The sequence below is a fragment of the Bison bison genome, unplaced genomic scaffold, assembly GCF_000754665.1.
Source record: "Bison bison bison isolate TAMUID 2011002044 unplaced genomic scaffold, Bison_UMD1.0 scf7180017864178, whole genome shotgun sequence".
In the NCBI taxonomy this organism is placed as follows: domain Eukaryota; kingdom Metazoa; phylum Chordata; class Mammalia; order Artiodactyla; family Bovidae; genus Bison; species Bison bison.
Window position 1 is genome coordinate 2,347,642 of NW_011494750.1, and position 23,834 is coordinate 2,371,475.

A 23,834-nucleotide genomic window follows, 5' to 3' on the forward strand; every position below is an offset into this window, starting at 1 on the left:
GGCAGGACTGGGGAAGGGGCAGGGAGCAGGGGATTAAACGGGGGATGTGAGCATGTGGAGGGAGGCTCAGCCCCGCACACAATGGAAGTGCTGATGTGCAGGGCGGGTTTTGTGCGATTTTCCCTGGCGAAGCAGTACTAAGTGCACTGTCAGATAAATAGTGTCAGACCCATGAGGAGAGCAGCGGCTAACAGAGCAGAAGAAACACAAACTTGCTTCACATCTTCCAAACTCCTCCCTGCCGAGCCGTTTCTGAGGACCCCCCCAAGCTTGAAACTACCTGAGTACAAGGAAGGGGGGCGCGGTTCTCGTCATGTAGTCTGAAAACGTTTTAGAAACAAATGGGTGGTTAGCTTTGGTCTGAACTTATTTTCCATGCGCCAAAGACAGCAATGAACGCACTGTCTGGGTGCCAAACTAACCTCAGAAGAGTCATTTAAGGAGGAATGGTTCAGACCACCCATCAGAAGCAGGCCAGAGGCGAGCTGGCTGAAGAACTGGCCACCAGAAACATACTGCTCTTATATTAATTAATATTACCACCTGCGCTGGACCAACTTTGCTTTCTTGATGATCTTTACCGTAGTGAAGGGCTGTAAAAATTGCTGTTGCACTGGCATTCATTTAGGGAGCATAAGGCAAAACTTCTTTAGGAACTCTGAATCTTAATTTGTCACAAAATTTAAAAAACAAAAAATAAAAATAGTATATTCTGCCTCTTGACAGAGTACTAAGAAACACTGTTTATTCAGTATTTTGACCTTTCTAGAGAAACAAAAAACAAAAGAAAAACAAACAAAAGCCACCACAGTGATAATCATGAAGAAGACCTGGGGCCTACCAGGGACAAAGGCTCAAATACTTAGAGGAGGAGAGAGGAGTGCAGACCCCGTCTATTCACTGTCTGCCCTCTTTTAAACTGCTCCTAAAACCAAGATTAATGAATGCGCACATAAAAATTCTATTATGGGTGAGCAGCAGAGATGGATACACTCAGCAGTCAAGGCAGATGTGGCACTCTCATTCTCAGTTTAGCTCCACATCCCTCCAAGCAACAAACGGTGGCATTTCAGTGTTTAGGCAGTGACTCTAAAACTATCTCTGAAGGCTCCAAATTTCACAGGGCTTCTTTCCGTTTTTACCACTAGGGCTGCCTTACCTCAAAGGTTTCACTTCACTCAAGCTCAGATCACAATACAGGGAACTTTGAAAAAAAGAAGTTACGTAAAGAGGTAAACAAATGAACTAAAGATACAGACTGACGTTAAAACAAAACTAATGAAAGGCAGTTATGTCACAGCACAGGTCTGTCTAACAAAGGCTGGCACCTGTCTACATCTAACTGAGAAAGGTAGAAACTGTGTCTCCAGACATAACCACCCAAAATTTAGAACTAAAATAGCAGGTAGCTGCTCTTTCCGTTCTGTCAGAGACCCTGGCCCATCCGATCCCCTACAGAGACAGAAGTGACAGGAGCTCTCTGCCACCCTATTAACAGAGGAAGCAGAAGCAGGCTGCCAGTGAGGAGACTGAAACCGGCACCCAGGGTACAGAGCTCGCCCCAGCTGGGGCTGGCTGAGCGACCGGCCCGTCGGGTCCCCGTTTCTAAGAGCACTGGAGCTGGTCACACGCCTCTTCCTACAGAGAAGCACCTGACTAAGGAGTGACTGTGTGAGGTCGGTTAATCAATTAGATTTTCTAGTTCCAGGACTCCTTTAAAAATGAATCAAGTTTTCAGGAAGTCCACTGGTTGCTATGCTTTTATTATTCACCAAAAATGCATGACTCCTAACTACATCTCTATTTTAATCAGAATCACAACTGTAACAAGAGTAACTGCCCAGTGTATGAAAGGATGTGTACTCCTCAGAGTAATTTTTACCGAGTCAAAGGCTGTAATATTTTAAAATTCATTTTATGATGGATAAGGCTGCAATGTTTTAAAAACCTACAAGGTGGAAATTTTATTACATGGGGGGAGGGGGAATTCTCTTTAAGCAGGTCACAAGAATTATCTCGGTATAATTAAATTCAACATGCTTGTAGGAAAAGAAAGAACAGAAATTAATCACAAGTCACTCCATTTTAGAAAAGGGTTACAAAGTGACAATAAAAACAATTATGGAAATACAAAAATGCAGCTGTTAGAGGGAAATTAAAAAGGAGAATTAAAAGTTATTCATAGCAAACTATCCGTAAGCAGTTGTTTAAAAGTTCTTAATCAGAAAAACAGTCTAGGCCTAAAACCCAGGGTCCGCTGCAACAGAAGGCCCTAACCTTCCCTCAGTCTCTCTAACCACATCTGTGAATTTACACTCATGGTTTCCTCTTCTTCCCTGGTTGGCTGTCTCAGTTTTCTTTGCCTTGAATATTCTCTTTTTTCCTAAGGGCAATAATTCAAGGCTTGATTATGTGAGGGTAGGAACAATCGGTCTGTTATCTGTTATAACAAAAGAACCCAAATCATTAAAAATGATCAGAGGATAAGATATTCGGGTTTTCCCAGGTGGCTCGGTGGTAAAGAATCCACCTGCAAATGCAGGAGACGCGGGCAGAAGACATGGGTTCGATCCCTGGGTCGGGAAGGTCCCCTGGAGAAGGGAATGGCAACCCACCCCACTATTCCTGCCTGGAGAATCCCATAGACAGAGGAGCCTGGCGAGCTACAGTCCATGGGGTCGTAAAGAGTCGGACACAGCACGCACACACGCGGGCACACACACACACACACACACCATCTCTCCTAGGAAGCCTTCCTGAATCCCTTAGGTGCCCTGCCCTGTGTTCCTATAGGACCCTGTGGATGCTACCAGAGGATCTGGGACACCCTCGAAAGAGCAGCGCACCCTGCATTTAGAGCATCAGAAGGGAATAAACAGCTTAAAAACCAGATTAGAAGACAGAAATGCTAGAATCACAGCATTTGGTTTGTCAAAAGAAAGAGCAAAGTATAGTTAAGCAAAAAAGCCCACGTGGAACGTGCAAATGTCAGGCTGTCGATCTTGACTGATGTAACCAGGGAGTTCAATGACAGGTGAAGGGATTTTATACTTCCATCTCAATAATCTAAATGTGTTTTAAAAGGCAAAAATGTGAAGTCTGGTTATATGAGCATAGAGAAAATGAGAGCCTACTACTAAATTATAAAAGAGAGCCTATGTCTATCATTAGTCTATTTAAGGAAAAGTGCAAAAATCCAGGGAAAAGTCATAACCTAACAGTGAAGTGGACTGGATATCCCCTCAGAAGCAACGAACTGATACTACTTGAAAATAACCAACCAGAACAACTTAAAATTTAGCCTAAAATCTTTCTGGACTTGAATTTCATTTCTAAAGTTTAGTACCTCTAATATAATTAGTGGGGCTCCTAAAACTCCCCAGCTAGTACTTTGCATATGCAAAAATACACTGACCTGAATTGCTAATTATCTCTGTGACATCTCACTTTGTGGGAGACTTTCTGCAAACATGTGAGAGTTGAGCATATCTTAAAACAGAAAACCTTTGTTGAGTTTCCATGAGACGATGAAAAAATTCTGAAGAGGGGGATGGGGGGTTAAAGAAGGAATAGAAGTATTGTTTAAAAAAAAAAAAAAAGTTCTATTCCAAATCTAAAATCACAGTAAGACCAAAAGCACTAAGTTTAGTAACTGTTATGTCTAAGACTGTTTGCCTGTAAAATTATTATATATGGTACACTAAAAAGATAGGACAAGACTGAAGAGAGGAAGATTTACTTTTGAAATCTGAAAGTGTTCCATCTCCTCTCCCTGTCTTTAATCACCTATCTCCTCCCCAGTCAGCGTCAAAGTCCGAGCAGAAAGACATTCTTCCGTGCTCAGTTCTTTCAGCAAAAGTGTCAGCTCAGAGACATCCACGGAGTTTCTGGGACACACCTGACCAAATAAATCCTCCTGTCAAACTGTGACCACCCTTTAAATCAGGTCATATTTTCAGGTCCCCAACTAGTTCTGGAATTTAAGTATAATTGTTAGTTGATAACAATATACTGTAGGTTGAAGCTTTATTTAGGTTCCAATGCTGATTTAAATATCAGTATGTTGAACAAATTCCAGTTCCAAGAGGGTTGTATCATCTTTGTGAAATTCACTGAGTTTTATCTTCATCTTTGCTCTAGTTTACTTAGGGTCTTCCAATAAGCCACCATGGCTCAGGTGGTAAAGCGTCTGCCCGCAACGCAGAAGACCCAGGTTCGACCCCTCAGTCGAGAAGACTTCACTTCACTGAGGGACTTTACTTTTTCACCTTTAGGGTCTTCCAACTATGAAGTGGCTCAGATGGTAAGGAATCTGCCTGCAATGCAGGAGATCCAGGTTCAATCTCTGGGTCGAGAAGATCCCCTGGAGATGGGAATGGCAATCCACTCCAGTATTCTTGCTGGAGAATTCCATGGACAGGGACAGAGGAGCCTGGCAGGTTACAGATGGTGGGGTTGCAAAGAATCGGACAGCATTGAGCAACGAATCCTTTTCCAACTATGAGGCAGAAAGGGGAAAGGAAGCCAGCCAGGCAGCTGCTGTGTGCAGATACACACACACACATACGTGCCCTCCCTCTCTCCCTGTGCCTTCTCCACCCCCCGCCCAGCTCCAACTATTTGAACTACGCAGCAGCTAGTTCAAATGGGAGATAAGCCTGCATTGGTAAACAGCTAAGGAGAAAGTTGGGAAGGAGAAAAAAAAAAAAATCTAGCTTCCCAGGAATAGGAAATTTAATCTCAAAATGTAGGAAAAAGCCATCACCTTCTGGAGGCAATTTTTTCACATCTGCAAAACAGGCCTCATGCAAGAAGGAAGGTTAAAAAGATAACCAGAGCACAACCATCCAGCAGTTAGCCCATACCTGTAGCTTTCCACCTCCCTCTCTGGACTAGTGTCTTCACTCTAAAAAACCAAGGAAAGAAAAATAAGTGGACCATGCCTATATTTCTCATAATTCCAGATACACAGCTTCTTTTCAAACAAAAGCCCCTTTGTCACCGAGACTGAAGATAAACAAACTCTCCCTCTCCCAATTTTAAAGTACACAATACACAATTACATTAACACCTCAAAGCTAATTTAAGAACACCATCAAGTTAAAAAACAGAGAACTAAACTATTAAAAGGTTTATTAAAAAGATGCTTACCCCAAAATGTCACTACAAATAGCAAATCAATGACTAGAATTTATGAGATTGAACTACAGCACATCTAGGTCACCAAAACAATCATTTTTAGCATCTGCTCTTGGGTGGGAAACTACCACAAAGCTAAAGGCTGTGTAATCCTTTTAGCAGTTAAGAGTGAAAGTCGCTGAGTCGAGTCAGACTCTGCGACCCCATGGGCTATACAGTCCATGGAATTCTCCAGGCCAGAATACTGGAGTGGGAAGCCTTTCCCTCCTCCAGGGGATCTGCCCACCCCAGGGATCGAACCCAGGTCTCTTGCATTGCAGGAGGATTCTTTCCCAGCTGAGCCACAAGGCAAGCCCTGAGCAGTTAAAGATCGTATTATTGATGTGAAGAAGCCGTGCTATTTCCCCAAAGCAATCGGCCTGAGGGCTGGTGCTAGGTATAAAACTCTTCAAAAGTAACCCGAAGTTCCTGCCTTGTAAATGCATACTGATGGCCCCAGGATGGTGGTAAACCACTGAAACCAAGAAAACCAATCGGAAGATGGGGAAGTTAACTGAAGGTAAAAGCAAACAGGAACCAAAACACCAATCTATTTCATTTCTAAACATATGGAACAATCTTTCAAGTAAAGACTGCTTCTATAAAAGTTGCCCAAATTCCTACAAAAGTCCATCTACAACTCCTGCCAGCTGAAGTTCTGTCTGGCCCCGGCTACAGAGAACTGCAGAAAGTCACCAAGTCTACACTGGAAAGTGTCAAGAATTCTGAAAGACAAAGCCAGAACCAGAACTCACCATGAGACACTGCACTCTACCTACCCTCTTTGAACTCAAAGACATTTCTTGCTGCTGCTGCTGCTAAGTCACTTCAGTCGTGTCCGACTCGGTGCGACCCCATAGATGGCAGCCCATCAGGCTCCCCCGTCCCTGGGATTCTCCAGGCAAGAACACTGGAGTGGGTTGCCATTTCCTTCTCCAATGCATGCAAGTGAAAAGTGAAAGGGAAGTCGCTCAGTCGTGTCCGACGCTCAGCAACCCCACAGACTGCAGCCTTCCAGGCTCCTCCGTCCATGGGATTTTCCAGGCAAGAGTACTGGAGTGGGCTGCCATTGCCTTCTCCGAGACATTTCTTGAGGCATAAAATGGGTGCATGAATACTTAACTGATGCTTCATACAGACCTAACCAGTCTCCAATTTTGCTAATGAAGTAATGATGCTTCCAACCATCTTAATGCCAAGTTTACACTAAGACACACACAAAAAACCTAAAAGCACTCTCCTGGACCTGCCTATATCATCAAAAGTTATTAAGAGGAAAGGAACTTACTATTTCTAAGTTCATAACACCTCATTCAATCCTGTATCATTATGGCCATTCCAAGATGGGGACTACTCTTGGAATTCAGAAGCTAAAGTAATCTACTAAATCCATGAGCAATTCTAATTTCAGAGCCCACAGTCTCTCTCTCAGAAATAGAGAAACCATCCAGGCCGCACAAACTTGTATAGGGACAGTGTGTCTGTCTTGAGCTTGCTCTGGAGTGCCTGTTAAGACAGTAGAGAACAAGTTAGATGTCTGCTTGTCAGTTTTATTCTGGAAGAAATAAAGACCAAGGAGTCATGTCTCCTGATATATTGCATGGAAGAGCTGAGAAACACTAGTGCTGTGTGACCCTGTGAGACCAGACTCATACTGCATGCTGGCTGGGGAGCCTCCAGGACACAAAGAGCTAAATGCAGGCTGGGGTTGTTAAGGAGGAGCAACTACGTTAAAGTAGGAAGGACACACGTCAAGGCCCCAGCGAACATGGCAGCCCTGCGGGGGACTAAGAACACCCTGACTGCACAGCCAAGAGAAAAGGAAAATGGAATTATTTATTTAAAACACACATAAGTAGGAGATTAATCATCCTACTAAGTCACCCAAAGACTTTTTAAAGAAAACTTAAGCGCACAAAAAAAGGACACACTGCCTTCCTTCACACAGGCCCCCGGCACTTGGAGGAGGACGGTGGGCAGACTGACACACAAGGAGGCGTCCTTAGAAGCTGTCATCCAGCTTTACTTTTCTTACATTCTGTTGCCTTGTCCGTAAAAAACAAATGCTTTGGGGAGCGAGGAGAGCTATGTGGAAATTAAAAGCTTTAGGCGTGAGGGATTTTTTTTAACTGATATTCTTTTTCTTTCTTTCTTTCTTTTAGGATTTATGCACTTATCTGGCTGTGCCGGGTCTTAGTTGTGGCATGCGAACTCCTAGTGGAATCTAGTTTCCCTACCAGGGATCGAACTCGGGCCCTTGCACTGGAGCACGGAGTCCCGGTCATTTGACCACCAGAAAAGCCCCTAGGTTTGGATTTTCTACATCTTTCATTTATGTAGGGAACCAAACAAAATGCACTGCAAGCTGTGAGGAAGCCTGAACTGCCTTTGCTCTATGCTTCCCTGAGGCTCCACCAAGTCTGTTTCCATTAACATTATCTTCATATTCTCAATCACCATGTGCAGAGGCACAGAAGTAGTCTCAAAGAGTGGTAAAGTCGAAGAGTCAAGGCAGAAAAGGAGCACCAAAAAGGTAGGTGGGGTTGGGGTGAGGGGGCAACAGACAAGGATGGGGGCAAGACGGCACTGAGGGAAATGAGCAGGACTGTCTGCTTGCGATACTCACATGTTCAAAGCACGACCTGCTTGAAGAATTAAAATTATACTTCGCAGGTCGATGGTACAGAGGACTCTGAAAGGCAAAGTACTTATCCCACAACACACAATCTGGAAAGCATTTATATTTGGTTTTGGAATATATCTTGGAACATTTTTATATGATCTTGACATGTTTCAAGGATGCAAGAGTGAATGAACAGTATCTCCTCTCACAAGAATATCTGATAAGAAAGGTCTCAGATCTCCTACACACCTCCCATAGTGTAGGCAAGGTAATGAATCTTAGAGTTTTCTGCTGGCCTGTATGTTGAAGACCAAAACACAGTCCTTCAAAGGAAGACAGAAAGTCAACTGACTGAATCTCCATCAACAGCTCTTACACCGTGTGCACTGAGGCAGACTCCAGATACAGAGGCTGGTACCAGGCTCAGTGATGCTCAGACCTGCAAGAGGCCTAAACCCATGACTCCAGCCTCGCGAGCAAGTCCTCTTAACAATACCTGGACATGATTAATATGTTAATAATACAGCAGGGAGCTAAAGAAGAATGGAACAATGATCCAGATGAGCGGTTTTTGAAATGTTTTTAAATGAAGTGTTTTTCCCATAAACATAAAGGTGAAGCTGTTCAGGTGGAAGACAGACAGAGGCAAGGCAGACCCTACCTGTTTGCCTATTCTGGCCTCAGGGTAACCCGAGGTCTCCTGGGAAATTTGACAACAGGCCTGGATAATTCAAAACAATAGATAATTCACCAATTTTATGTCCAGCTTTGAGATGAATAGTTTCTTGAACAGATTTTTCTCTTTGAATCTAACAGGTTATCACAAATCAAGGAATTTAAGATGCCATCAATGGCAGTAAGTGTGTGCATCCTCAAACCGATGGGATTTGTATTTAAAATCTGTACACCAGAAAGTAGGGAGAAATCTCCAGTAATGTACAAGAGGCTACAATGACAAAAGTTAACACCTTCTGAGTATTTACTGTACACCATGTGCTGTTTTTTTGTCCTTTATATACTTAATCCTCCTGCCTATTCTATCTCTATTTACAGACAAGACGAGGCACAAAGGAACGAAGTAACTCAAGACCACATGAACCCAGGCAATGACGGAGCTGGATGGAATATAAAGAGCAGTAGTTGGACCCTTGAGTGAAAGAAAGCCTGACAGATACACTGAAGCACATGGTAAATTTTCTCCTCCAAGTCCCATCTTTTCCAGAGCCTCTCCTTCACTCTAGCTGTCTATAAGGAAGATCCTGTGCAGAAACCACAGAAAAGACTGCTTAAACGCTGAGCTCCCAAAAGCCAAATCTGACCATTTTTCTAAGGCAAATCTTGTAAGTAGGTAAATGTCCGAAGTCTCAACAGTCCTGACAGATTTGGCTGGGGTTAGTGAAAACTTCCTGTTACTCAGGAGACATGTGACTCTGATCAAGTTCATTAACATCTCTTAAGGGTCGGTCGCACCTGTAAAAGAGAACTGAACTTTACCCCCCCCACAAAAAGGAACCAAATGGATGCCCAGAATACAACCAAGTCACTATACAAATCTCTAACTGGAAGAGGAAACAAATAATAGGAATGACTTACGAAAATTGTGCTCCTTTAAAAAATGTCTGTTACTTTTTAGATTGCATGCAATGCCCTCATGTCTGTCTTTCTCCTCCTGTTATGTGGCTGGTTCAGTAAGAACGTTGGGCTTACTGCTTTGGAAAACTGCATGTTCTTCCACTCCCATACCCTAAAAAGCCAAATAGCCAGATAAAAGGATCAACTCTGGAAGCTGTCCTACCTAACCAAGCTCTTCCTGATGCAAAACTCCACCAGGGATTACTGCTAAATCCAGCGGGGTTTGCCTGGATTGGCCGCTCTGTTTTCCTCAGGAACCTGTAGCAGGGGAATGGCAGTTGCCACCAGATCCTAATCCAGGATCTTAGGCACACATACCACAAGTAATAGTGAGTAGAATCTAATTCAATGATCTGAGCATTCAATGAAATAAAATGTGTAAAAGAACTCAGCAACAAATAGGTGGACGCAAGACTGAGAAACTAACCACTGTTTCGCTCATCTGTAAAATAGAGGCGATTAGGTAAATTAAACAGATGCACTTGAAACACCAGATAAATCCCCTCTGTCACTCTCCTCATTCCCAGAGCATCTCCTTCCGCAAAGTAAACGGTTTCATGTTAAACAGCTTGGGTCCTGCACTATATCAGACCTAGATCCTACTTGTCTTGGTCCGCAGGGGTAAACTCGACACTTTCTCTGTGGGGTGCATAAAAACCATTTACCCGCCTTATGACACTTGCTCTGTGGCTACTATTTCCATGATTCAGACTCAAGTTTGGGGTTTCTGATTCTTTACTGACTGAGTCATCTGTGTGTGTCCTCTTCTTGACCCTAGGAGAGAAGTTTATAAACAGATCTCAACCTCATCTCCTTCACCACTGGCCAGTATGCTCATCTCTTCTTTAGAGGCAACAACTTTTCTCCAGCTTAAAAAAAAAAATGTGGTAAAAAACATATACACAGGGACTTTCCAATGCAGAGGGGCGTGGGCTCAACCCCTGGTCAGGAAACAAAGATCCCACATGCCGCAAGGTACAGCAGGGTCAAACAAAACAAACAATTTACCATCTAACCATTTTTGAGTACACAGTTCAGTAGTGTTAACACTATTATGCAATATAGCAACACTTTTTATTTAAAAAAACATGATAGTTATAAACATTTTCTTGTGAGCAGCGCATATTTAAGAATTAAGAGTCAGAGCTGGTATAAAGCCTGACTTTGCCAACATCATCTGTATGTAGAAATCAATAAATATAACACCTATTTGACAAAGCCAACATAATGATTAAATCTTCTGAAACTGTTACAAAAAGTGGTCCACAAAACAGAACGGTGCAAAAAAAAAAAAAAGTTAAATGGTGGCGAGCTGGGCTCTTCTTCCTTTCCCTGATCTGCCGTCTCATCTCCTGTTGGGTCGCATGATCTTTTCACATGATTACATACACATGGAAACAAGAGTTCACCTCCATTCCATTTTGGAGGTGCTCTGGTGAGGCAGACAGGAAATGCAAAATACGTTAAAAAAAAAAACACCTCTTCATACTTCCTCCCCAAATACCTCTGCTGCTGCTGCTGCTGCTGCTAAGTCGCTTCAGTCGTGTCCGACTCTGTGTGACCCCATAGACGGCAGCCCACCAGGCTCCCCTGTCCCTGGGATTCTCCAGGCAAGAACACTGGAGTGGGCTGCCATTTCCTTCTCCCCAAATACCTCTCTCTCTAAGTAATTCTCAAATCCCCATTAAGTACTCCGCTCTCCTCCCCACCCAGCTCTCTCTCTGGTGGGGGCGGGGGAGGGGGGCAGTGAATAAGAACCTCATTCTGCCTTCAGCTCCTCAGTTTCCCTGGCAGCACTGTCAGTCCCGGCCAACAAAACTGCCTGGTGGTGCAGCAGCATTTACATATGGTGGCGAAGCTTACGTGTAGCTTCCTCTGGGCAGAACTGCTACCTCTTCTATGCGTCTTTCTAGTTTGAACCCAGTGTTCCAGTGAACAATGTTAAATATTTGCCTAGTGGCTTCTTCACCATCTGAGCCACCAGGGAAGCCTCCAAAGACACAGCAGTCCAAGGCAGCGCAGGGTCCCCACTGTGTGGAAGTGGGGGCACTGGGGAGAGAGGGCCTCGGGGACTGAGCCACTGCCGGAGCACCTAATCGCGGGGCTCAGCCATTCTCCTGTCCCGGAACCCTCACGTATCCTCTGCTGAAATCTGGCATGTTCGGAGACCGTCAGTTCCGTCTTGGTTTCCCTGCCCTGCCATAAGGCCAAATCTGCCTCATCTAGTGAGTCATTACTGCTCCGCTCTCCAACTGCATTCTGACTTCAGCCCACTCGTGCAGCTCAGGAGGGCTGTGCCATATGTTAGTGCCATGTAGACAGAATGTGACTGGGTTTTTTTCCCTAAAACACTGTCAGAGTTACTTTTTAAATTACCTTATAATCTTGATATCTCTGAAGAGTCATTTCTGTAATACACAACCTTCTGGAGATGACTTTATAATTATTCTTCTGAGTGCTCAAAAGAGATTCTTCAGCATTTTTAGTCCCATATTCCAGATGAGGGAACTAAAGTGAAGATATCAGATTGAGTGACACAGGTTCCACAGCCAGCCAGTAAAATTTGTACTTTCTGGAGTCACGGGGCTTTATTTGGTAAAATACACCCGTTTGTAAAATGTGCTTTTTTTGCGGGGGGAGGGGGCACAATCAAAATATTAGTTTGCTTTTATTTTCTGAGGTGATTATTAAACTTTAGGTACAGCAACTACTTGGAATTTTTTTTTTTTTTTTTAACTACTTGGAATTTATTGGCTGATTCTTGTGACTGGTCTCATGACATCCACCTGAGTAGGTGAAAGAGAAAAGGACTGAATGAGAGATGGACCACAAATGTTCTTCTAAGGCAGAGATCACAAATGGGTGAAACTAACATTTTGAGAGTAAAAGAAATATATCTGGCTTACAGATTTAGCTACCATCACCACGTTCCCTAAAAATTTTTAAAAAGGAGGGGCTAAAAATAAATAAATAAAATAAAAAATAAAAAGGAGGGGTTACTCCTGCCTACTCTAGGCAACATGGCTCTTCTCCAGCAATAATGGTTGCTGGTTTTGATAGTTCAGCTTATCTCAGGACGGTCTCTTTAAATCTTCCCTTTCAGGTCATATGCTCTTCATTCCAGTAATTGTTTGGGCTAGTGGTTTGACTGCCACTGCATTAAGATCTTTCTACTCTGATAAGCAACAAGGTCCTACTGTATACAGCACAGGGAGCTATAATCAATACCCTGTGATAAACCATACAGAAAAAAAATGAAGAATATATATATATATATCACTTTGCTGCACAGCAGAAATCAGCACAACACTGTAAATCAAATATACTTTAATAAAAATTCTTAAAAATCTTTCTAGTCTTCAATAGACATCACTTGCAAAATATAAAAAATGATCTTAAGTATGTGTATCAATATTGACAACTATATATGCACTTTGAATCCAGCAACTCCAGTTCCAGAAACACAGCCTCCAAATAAACTCATACTTGACATACACAAAAGGCCATTCATAAGGACACTGTTTATAACAGCAAAAAAGAGAGACACATACGCCTATCAGCTGGATCCTGGTGAAATAAACTAGAGTATAGACACAACACCTCTGTAGCTATTGAAGAGAAGAAGGTAGCTCCAGCGTAGCACTAAGTACTGACCAGGAGGGTGTGTTTGGACAGGAAGGGCCTGGGAACTCCTCTGTGTCCACTGGCACTTTCACCGCCAGGACCCGGGTTCAATCCCTGGAACTAAGAACCCACAAGCAGCGCAGTTTGACGAAAAAAAAATAATAATAAATAGAATATTTATAAAATAGAATAGAGTATCTCTGGAAAGATAAAGAAAAAATTACTAACAAGGTTGCAGAAATAGAATACTGACTGAATTGCTCACATGTGGATATGTTTTATCTATTTTACAGAAATTTTTTTTTTTTAAAGAAAACTCTTGGAAGTTATGAAAGACAAAGTAAAGAAAAATCCTAACTCAATCTGTTACAAACCAAGCATTTTGTTTTTCTACTTTTTTTCCTGCGTTCCAGACCTGTGTGGAAACAGCCAGGGTCCAGGTGAACCAGCAGTGTACCTACCACGTGTGAGCTGAGGGATTACACATGTGGAGTTATTCCAGCAACTTAACCGACTGCAAACCTTACAGCCGGCCTATTTACAGAGTCTGGAGCTATCTTCAATCACTCAGCTGTATATATATGTGTACATTTCTTCAATCAATCCTTCCTGCCAGGCAGAGTGCAACATTAGCTGGATTCCAGTAAGGAAGGCTAGGGACAGGGTGAGATAATATGTCAAAACAAGTTCTATAAATACAGCTTTTGGCCTAGTATCTCAAAAAGGAATCAAAACAGCTTCAAGCTTAAATAGAAAAATCCTACAGTCCTGCAGGAGGAGAAGACGGGAGGAGAAGGGGATGAGATGGTTGGATGGCATCACCAACTTGATGGACATGAGTTCGAGCAAGCTCCAGAAGTTGGAGGACAGGGAAGCCTAGCATGCTGCAGTCCATGGGGTCACAGAGAGTCGGACACGACTGAGGGGCTGAACTGAACAGTCCTGCCGTACCTTACCTTAAGTCTCTAGAGAACAAGCGAGGCCAGGGATCTGGAATCCTGCTTCTCACACTGTATCTTGTCTCCCTCTTCCTAATCTCAGGAGGTTAAGATCAAATTTGAGGTATCACTGAAGTCAGCGTCTTCCTATCTCTTCCCTTATCTTACCCCCACGCTACCAAATACATCAACAGTCTCTCACTGAGCTCACTTCAACTCTTAGGCAAACACGGCCAATATGCATCACATTCAACGGTCCTTCCACAGTACCTAGCATCTAACTTCTGCCATCTCCAAAATCCCTGACCAAGCAGCCAGGAACCCTGCCTGCACCATCTGCCCCAACCTCAACCTCAGCACATGGCGCTCACGCAGGACTCCTCCATATGGCCTTGTCTCAGGAGGCGTGTCCTCTTCTGCTGGAAAGCAGGAAACTCTACTCAACCTCTTTCTGTTAAGGTCATAATTCTACAAAACCAGAAACCACTTCATTCCGTGCAGATGCTCCCTGAAATACAAAAATTATACCTTTGCTTCAGCCAATCAGGGCATGTGTTTAGCATGGCTTGACTCATCCCAAAGGATGTGCAGCCCCAGGGCAAATTCTAAATATCTTTAATACTGTCACTTTTTAAAAAAGTGACTTCAATTTTCATGCTTTCATCACTCTCGAACTGCGCTCCTAACAATTATCATGCTTTCATCACTCTCAAACTGTGCTCCTAAAAGTGCTTCTCACATTTAAACACCCATTTATATGATCTCTGTCACCTCCTTCAAATCACTTCTAAAAAAATCCCACTGTTCTACAAAATTAAACTTGTCAGTGCTTTGATTTCATTTTTACAAAAACAAGTTCCTTATAAAATGGGAGAGCTATCCATCAAAAAATGCACATAGAGAACATCTAACTCTCGAAGCAGAGGGGGTACAAAAAAGGCCCAATCCTTGTCCTTGTTCAGAAGACAAGATTACACAAACAACAGACTCCGGACAGCATATACATAAGGGAAAAGCATATATGGTCAGGAGAAATCTGTCATCCATTCAAGAGAGACAAGCACCACAGGAGAGCGGGAGAGCGGGTTCTTCCGCTGCTGTCTAAACCAAACTTCTGTGCTAGTTAATCCCACTGTCTAAGATTAGAATAACATTTTTGCTACCCTCTGCCGAAATTACTCTGCCTACCAATAATTCTACCATCATCATTTCTTTTGAATGTATATTATCCTGTTACCATCACATAGATTACAGCTAATGGAGCAGGCAAAATTTGCCAGGCTTCGCTCCCCATGCTCCCCTACGAAGGCATCTCTTAAAGACGGGTAGTGTAGGGCCCCAGAGTTAAAGCAGCTAAAATTAACTCTGCTTTCAGTATCTTCAACACACAGTCTGGCACTAGCAGAGATAAATTACTAATCTGGGGTATGCTTTGCAGGCTCACCACTTTACTTGCCTTCCAGCTTTTTATCATCAATAAATGAATTAGTTGACAGTGACCTGCGAAACCGAAGTCATATATTATAGTCATTTTTAGAAGGAAATTCTAAAATGAAACGGGTTAGATGATTCATGATTCAAAAATCTCCAAATAAAATTCAGAATGTTAATAAAATTAATAGTCAAATGTTGACTACAAGCCAGTAACACACCCGACCCTCAGACTCTGGAATCCCACCACTGTTTCTAGTCCCAGTGTGGACCTTACTAGCCATGTTTAGCTTTGGGTAAATTGCTTAACTTTTTTATACCTGTTACCTCATCTGCCAAATGGTCACAGCAACTGTATCTACTTTAGAAGATGTTTGTTTGAATTTAAAAATCCATGTATATAAAGCATTTAGACCTGTGCCTGGCACACACAGGGTACTCCTGCTATCCGGATCACCCCAGGCACTGAGCTGGCACCTATGCAGGACAGGATTGCTTCTCTTCAAAATTGAGTACCTGAGATATTTTTCTATTATTTTTCAAATTCCTTTTCCATTGAGTTTATTACAGACTATTGAACAGAGTTCCCTGTGCTATACAGTAGATCCCTGTGGTTATCTACTTTAGATACAGCAGTGTGCGGATGTCAACCCCAGCAAAATGGAGTACCTAAGATTATACAGAAACACCTATTAAAGAGAGGGAGGGATGGAGATACGAAGGCAGTGACTGGCAGACAAATCTTCAACTGTGTCTGTTAAGAGTCCAGTGTAAGTGTAACTTTCATTACAAAAGACTGAACCACTTGTTCTAAGAGCACTTATTTATTTATAAACATTTATTTATTACCCGCATTATACCAAAAAGGGTTTATGGAAGCATACAATGAAAAAATACCAACTAATAAAACGAGACCAGGGAAATTATAAAAGTTTTTAAAAGATCAAGAACAAAGGAAAAGCTGAAATAAGAGATGTGCTAAATCACGGTGTCCTTTACTGAGATTAAGCTCTAAAATCTGAGAGCTGCCACTGATTTTAATCTCCAGGGACAGCCCCTACAGAGACTATACAGTGACTCACGGTATAAATGAGAAAACATTAGTAGAAAGATGACATACATGAGACAGGGACTAAGAGTTGCCAAGGAGAAGGTGAAGTCAACTTAATGACACACGCAACAGAATTTTAGAAAGTCATTAAGTAATGAGACCCATGAGAGACTTAGTACCAGGTCCTGGCCCTACACCAATACACACCCCTGCAGCCAACAACGGACAAGTCACAGGCAAACAAGTCACCAGACGACAGACTCAGGGACAGACTCCTGAGTGATCGAAAGGCAGACTGCATCAGTAAATAGTCACACGGAGCTCTGCAACCATACTACACAGCCACAGGAGAAGCTGCCTCAGTGAATGCATTTCTCCAGCATTTAAAGGCCTTTACCTTCCTCACCAGCCAGTTACAAATATGTGCAGCGAAGTGTCTCATCCCTACTCAGCTGACAAGTTCTATTCCCAACTTGGCATGCTTATGACTCACGGGGGGTTGGGGGAGGGGAGTAAAAGCCAAGTGTAAAACAAAGAAACCAACTTGAATTTAGACTTGAGTTGATCAAGAATGAGGCATGTATTTCTGTCTAATTAGAATACCTTACAACAAAGCAAGAGAGTACTCCTTAAATATATAACAAACCCAAAACTCTTTGAAATAATCTGAACTCTTGTCTACATGTCATGTCCTTAAATAGACATGACACCAAAAAAACATCATGAGCCTTCTGTAAGGCCAAACCAGATAAAGCCTTCTGAAACGGTGCAAAGAGCATCGTCACTGTGAAGCCCAGAGAAGCGGGGCATTTCCCAGTTCCTTTTCCAGGAAAAGGTCAAAGGAAGAGGCTTAGCCCCTACTTATAAAAGTGAAAGTGTTACTCGCTCAGTTGTGTCCAACTCTTTGTGACCCCATGGATTGCTGCCCCACAGGCTCCTCTGACCATGGGATTCTTCAGGCAAGAATACTGGAGTGGGTAGGCATTCCCTTCTCCAGGGGATCTTCTGGACCCAGGGATCGAACCCGGGTCTCCCGCACTGCAGGCAGATTCTTTACAGTCTGAGACACAGGGGAGCCCCTCTTACAAAAAGATGTGTGTGAGATCATTTCATAAGGAGGTAGATGTCTCAGCCTTTTTTACTCAATTCTTCTATCAGGAAATTCACGTGCCAGGAAAGGAAATTCACTTTCACCCCAAAGAACTGGGCTTTGTGACTAGTGAAAAACAACAGGGAAAAAACGCTACAACTTTAATGAGAAAAGTTTCTAAGAGAACAAAGTCACCTCTGACACTATGTTCATCAGTCTGGCATCCTCTCCCCAATATATTCTGTTAAATAATACAAATCTTTCCTCCTCACCCCACCCCCAAGATTCTGAAACATTCTTTACCATGTATAACTGACAAAACAAGGCAAACAGGTCACCTCTTTAATCTGAAACCTCAGTCCCCGACAGAAATGCACACAGACAGAGGCATGCAGGTAAGAGACAAACTGCGAGCCGGGGCCGGGCCCTGAGCCGGCCCAAGCCAGGATGGGCTGCCCCTGTGCTGCGGTACAAATATAGAAAGCTGAAAAGTGGAGCAGCAGCTACAGCAGAACAGATCCTGCGCCGTGCTCAGGGAGGGAGGAGCAGGGACCTGAACAGCTTTATCCATACATGGTTGCTGAAAGGGGGCCACCAGTGAAAGCCCAATTATCTCACACACATGCATTGTGTTCACATGCTCCAGACAAAAAACAGAGGCAACACAGGCTGCTACTTGAAGAAAGGTTTGAGATTCTATTTCAGCCAAGGAACCTCCCAATAATTTCAGTCACTTATACATCAAGAATCCCTCTGCCACAGGAGACAGAAAAGACACTGTGAGCACTTTAGTTGGTCAACGTCTTACCAGGTCAACAGCAGCCACCACAAGGTTTAATTCATCATTTAAATTCTGGAATTTAACATGCAAAAAAGGTTATTCTGCATCTGTGTGAAGGCCCCTTGGCTGGTGTCTTCAGAATGAAAGTCTCATTCCAACTCTCAAACTAGTTTTGGGTCTCTTGTTCTCTTCTGATTTACAAGTTAAAATAAATCCTGATATAACTTTTACAATGTATAACTTTTAAAATGTATTTCCCAGGATGCTGGCTTATATAATCAGACGTCAAATGTTTATGTTCTAAAAATTATTCTGCTTGGAACAACTCATTCACATTCATCTCAATGTAAAGTATATATGAAAAGCTTCATTTGTGGCCAGAGTGAACGCTCCACAGATAAGAAATGCATGGTTTGAAGAAAAAAAGGGCGGGGGGTTGGGGGGCAGAAAAGGAAAGAAATGCATTGCTCATGGCCTCAAAAGATTCTGTACTTTAGCTGTCAATGAATCAACCAATATTTAGTGTGCATTTTAATATCTTTGATGACAAAACACTTGCTAAGTCACCCAGTCATGAAGGGGAGCTCTGGAGAAGACAGCATTGCCTAGCTCCTCTCTATCACTGAAATGCCTGCTTTATGCGTGTGCACAATCCTCCAGCTTATGGGACATAAGAACTCAAACATACTGGGTAGCACCCCAGCAAAATGCTTTCCCTAAAACTAAAAAAATGAAAACCCTTAAAATTAATTGGTCCACCGTAATTATTTACTTTACTGTATTTCATAAGTAAACTAACCATTTGAAATCGTCTCTGTAAAAAAAAAAAAAAAAAGGAAATCTTCTCTGTGCCTTTTGTACATAATTCAGTACTGACAAGCAAAAGGCCCAATCACAGATAAACCGATCTCTCAATCCCACCTCCTAGATCTCCTAGTGCAAGGCAGAGCCTTGTCCATACCCTGTTTGATGTGCTTGAAAAAGAGCACAGCAGGATTCCAGTAGTAGAGGCATTCCAGGCATGTCCCACAAAACACAGATGTGCAAGTGTTCAACATTTTATTAAAAATCTCTGAGCCGTGTTGGTGGCTTATACATTTAATTTATTCTGACCGGGCCTGTTACAGCAACTTTGATTTCCCAAAGCAACTTTCATTTCCCAAAACGTAGCATACTATGGACTGATACGCTACTTTCTGGATGACATCATAGCTTTAATTATCCATTAAGATTACTTATGTAAAAATAAACACAATGCAAAACATCACAACTATATATACCAAAGGTGATTAAAGTATAACCACAAAATCAACATGGCTATACACACCTATAGTTTGGCCTTTGCCAAGTCATTTCTTTCCTGATACCCACATCCTCAGGTGAAAAATGGCACTGGGCCAGATCAGCAGTCCGTGTTTAGGGTCCACAGACCTACAGAATTCCCGGGTATTTCACAGATTCCATAAACTTCACCATACTATGCACAAAATTTTACATATATATGCAAAAAAATTTATGTACTTAAATTGTATTTGTAGGGAAATAGTTCCATAGCTTTTTACCAGATTATCAAAGGGGGTCTATGATGCAAAACAGGTTTAAGAATCAAAGAGCAAACAATATATAGTTTGTTACATCTAACATCCTGTCATCTCCTCTTCTACTTCCTAGTCCAAAAAGGAGAGAATCTTCATGACTAAACCTAGTCAAGAATAAACAAGTCACCCTGGCCAAGAAATTATTCAAAATAATATATTCCAATTGAAGCGGAATCTGAACTGTATGACAGACTAACATCATACTTCTTTTTTAAAAATTCTCAAGCTACTGTAAATCAGCCATACCTCAATTACTAAAAAAAAAGAAGTCTAGTACAACAATTGGTTCAGGAAAAAAAATTTTTTTTTTCCCCTAAGAAAATTTTACCACCACAGCTTATCACAGGAGGCTTACACGAGAGTGGAATTCGGTAGATGTGCTTAGGGTTGTCCCACCAGACAGGTCCTCTCTTACCGCGTATACTGTTTTTTCTAAGAAGGCAAGGCTTCCAGTTTCCTACTGCTAATTCTATCCTGTAGCAAAGTAACAGGAGACAGTCAGAGAAAAAACTAGAGCATGGAAGATTGGAATAAAGGAGACTGATAACAGAGAAACAAAGAAGCTACCCATCCTGTCAGCAAGAGGTGATACCTGAGAATAGACACTGACTAATATCTCAATTTGTAAAAAGTGTATTAGATCAAAGAAAAAGCTAGCCTACCTCTAAGACAATAAAAGAAAAAAAATGTGTCTGTTACTGAACCATTTAAGCCTGAGATTTTTAGGTTCTCATGGCAACCAAAGTCATCACACTGCACATACTGTATATAAAGCACATATTTAGAGGCTTAACTAGTAAACTCAAAATGTGACATATGTGCAATGTGGGCGACAACATTATTCTGGGAACTTTAACTTTAAAATCTTCCAACTTTTATTTTGCAGGCTCAAAGATGATATAATAGAGTCAACTATGCAGAAGGTGCAAGCTCAAGAAAGAGGTACAAAGAACATAAATAGAAGCAGAGAGATGAAAGACAAGAGAAACCAGGCTATCACAAAGTTCCTGAACATGGCTCCTCCCCCACTGTGAATCAACCTGTACACGGAGGCTTAAAAAACAAGATTGCTAGCAAGGACATATATATCAAGATAGCATTGGGGACAGGCTTTAACGTGGGCCCAGTCAAAAGAGGACACGGCCACAGAGCAGACCACTTGGTGAAGCGGCACTGACTGCGAGGCAGCCAGGAGAGACTGGCCACCTCTCTCTCTCTCTTTAGGAGCTCGTGGAATACGGCTGTTTAGAATTAAGTAACGTCAGAGCCAAGAGGATGGCTGTGGGCAATGGGAGCAGAGATCAGGGCCAGACCTTAGGAAGAAGGGAGCAAGGGAGACAGCAGCCTCTCATGTCACACCATTTCTCACTAAGGAACCAAGTAATGATGCAACATCTAGTTTTCTCATCTAGTAGATGACCCGTGGGAGGGACACCCTCATCTGTTTGCCCACAGGAATGCCATACATTTCTCTGCAAAGACCTGAAGGTGCTATGAATGCTACCTACCTTAAAACCATTACTTCCATGCCACTTCTGTTAGGGTTAAATTACTCCTACTTTTTAACAAGAAAACAGATAAAAACAGCTTAGGTAAGGTACACAAACAATATCTTGTCAGAGCAGTTCACAGATAAGCCCATTTTCCCCCTTAACCCAAGGTAAGAACTTCTAAAAGGAGACACTGAACTTACATGACTGATTAACAATTAAAAATTTACTACCACATGAAAAGGAGTGGTTATAAAAATAAATTATTTCATTATTTTTATGAGCCTGAGCCTCTAAAAGCAACAAAAGCAAAGGAAAACGGCATTTGGGGCATGGATTCAAAGTCCCGCCCTGACTTACTACTTGATAGCTGGATGCCCCAAATACGTTACCCTCCTCCCTGAGGTTCCCAACGCGAGCTCTCTTGTCTACAACATGGCACAGGTGCAGCCATCTCCCCCACCCCCCCAATCCTTCTCTTCCTCTCCTCCCTCCTCTCTCATTCCCCACCTCCCACCCAAAACACGAGGTCCAACAGCTAGTCTGTACCACGACACTGTAGTCCAGCATACTTTCTTATCAAGAAAAACTGTATGATGAACTTTTACGTAAAAACTCACAGGTTGAATTAAGAACCAGAACCAACAAAAATAATATGTTTTGGAGTAAATGAGGGAAAAGGGCACTGGGTTGAAGCTGGGACTAGATATGTCTCTCAGAGCCAGGTCGCACCTACTAATGACTAAAATATTTGATTACCTTAATTATCTTGGCTGCATAACCAAGAGGTGCTGGTGGTCATGAAATTCCAGAATATTAAAAACTCAGCCACATTTTCATTATAGCACTCTCTACTGTGTTGAAGTCAAGACAGCAAAAGACTGCCAACAGCATTTTCACTTTAATTTTCTGGTAAGACAAAAAGAAAAATTAACACTGGAGCCAAATTCTCCATTTTTAGACATGCTAAATTCTTCGAGGAAAAAATATCCATGGTTATAAGAAACTGAAATCATTTTTGTGTACTTTATTAGAAAATATGCATTTATGCTTTGCTTAAAAGGTATTTAAAAAAACAAAACCTCAGGCTAATCATCTTAAATGTTTACCTGTTACTACCCTTCCAGTAGTTAGGAAAGAAGAAAAGTGAAATAAAAGCTGAAGCACTTACTGATGGGACATTAAATGACTGGCATATTGAGCAACAATGATCCAGAAAACAGACCTAAAAAAATCCTTTTTTGGTACATGCAATTAATAATTACCAAAATAATGTTGGTTTTGAGTCCAAAACTCACTTCTGTGTAAATGAATCTACTCCAAACAATGACAGTAATGGTCACAAATGTACCACAAAAAAAACCCCACAAAACACCTTGCCTATTTAGCTCTTGATTTTGCTTTTAAAATACTTTGAGGCCTCTTTTGAGGCCTTCTGAGAACAGCAGAACTCTTCAGCTCACCATCATTTCATCTTATTAATAAGCACATTATAAAATACTTTAAGCTGAATATAGCATTTATCATCTCTTCCCTCCCAGCTGTTAAAGGACTAGCTTGTTCCAAATATGGCATTAGTCTTTTCCAAGTTCTACGATTTAGGCACGACATAATTCTTCAACAAATTATTCTGTCTTGTCATGACTGACAAGATGACTTAAGTGGAGATAAACAGGCTAATGAAAAACATTCAGGTCTGATTTTCAATTGCTATTTTGTAAGGGAGAAAAACAAAGCTTATAGCTTTAAAATGGGAAAGCCATGTAAAACTATCTTCTCTTCAAAGTCAGGAAGTGGGGCTTTCGCTGACTGGACAGGTAAACCCCAGCTGAGGAAAGAGGCAGAGGCCACCTGCTCAGGATGCTGTAGGAGGGATTCCTCTACTGGGTGGAAGACTTCCCTGCATGCCCTCTAAGGTCTTTTCCTAACCTCAGAAACTGAGACTTGGTTTTTGAAAAGTAGAAGCAAAGCAAATGTGATGTGTAGGCAGAGACAGCAGAACAGCGCTGGAAAATTAGAAGCCATGGGCTGGAACCCTGCTTCCACTTCTATGTGAACTTAAATAAGGCATTTCACTTTCCTCTTTGCAAAATGAGAGGCTGAGAGAAGAAAATGAAGATCCTAACATTCTGAGCCTACGGCTTCCTCCTATGCCTGCCTCGGCCACCCACCACCTTCCCACTACTGCACCTTACCATAATTAGGCAGCTTTTTAAAGCATCTAATTAATGGAACACAGAAATTAAAACCTTTAACTTTCTATTTCTGGCTTGTTGCAAATGTGTAACAGCATTTTACCAAGGAGTAGTTAATGCCACACAGTTCTTGATATACTGGCTTTTCTTGAACTCCAGTGACAGTTACAGTGACAAGTTGTAAGCAAGGAGGTTGTTACCAT

At 42.1% G+C, this 23,834-nt stretch overlaps 1 protein-coding gene across 7 annotated transcripts in view; it reads right to left on the reverse strand.

The window, feature by feature from the left end:
• The window catches only part of CELF1 (CUGBP, Elav-like family member 1), a 63,169-nt gene that overhangs the window by 25,611 nt on the left and 13,724 nt on the right, over positions 1-23,834 (reverse strand). For 6 of the 7 annotated variants that reach the window (XM_010842409.1, XM_010842411.1, XM_010842410.1 and 3 more), the window contains exons 2-3: positions 22,196-22,345; positions 4,866-4,906 (exon numbers count right to left, since the gene is read on the reverse strand). The gene's annotated coding sequence lies outside the window, so the exon portion shown is untranslated. The remainder of the gene's footprint in view (positions 1-4,865; positions 4,907-22,195; positions 22,346-23,834) is intronic. The other variant, XM_010842413.1, reaches the window with a different exon arrangement.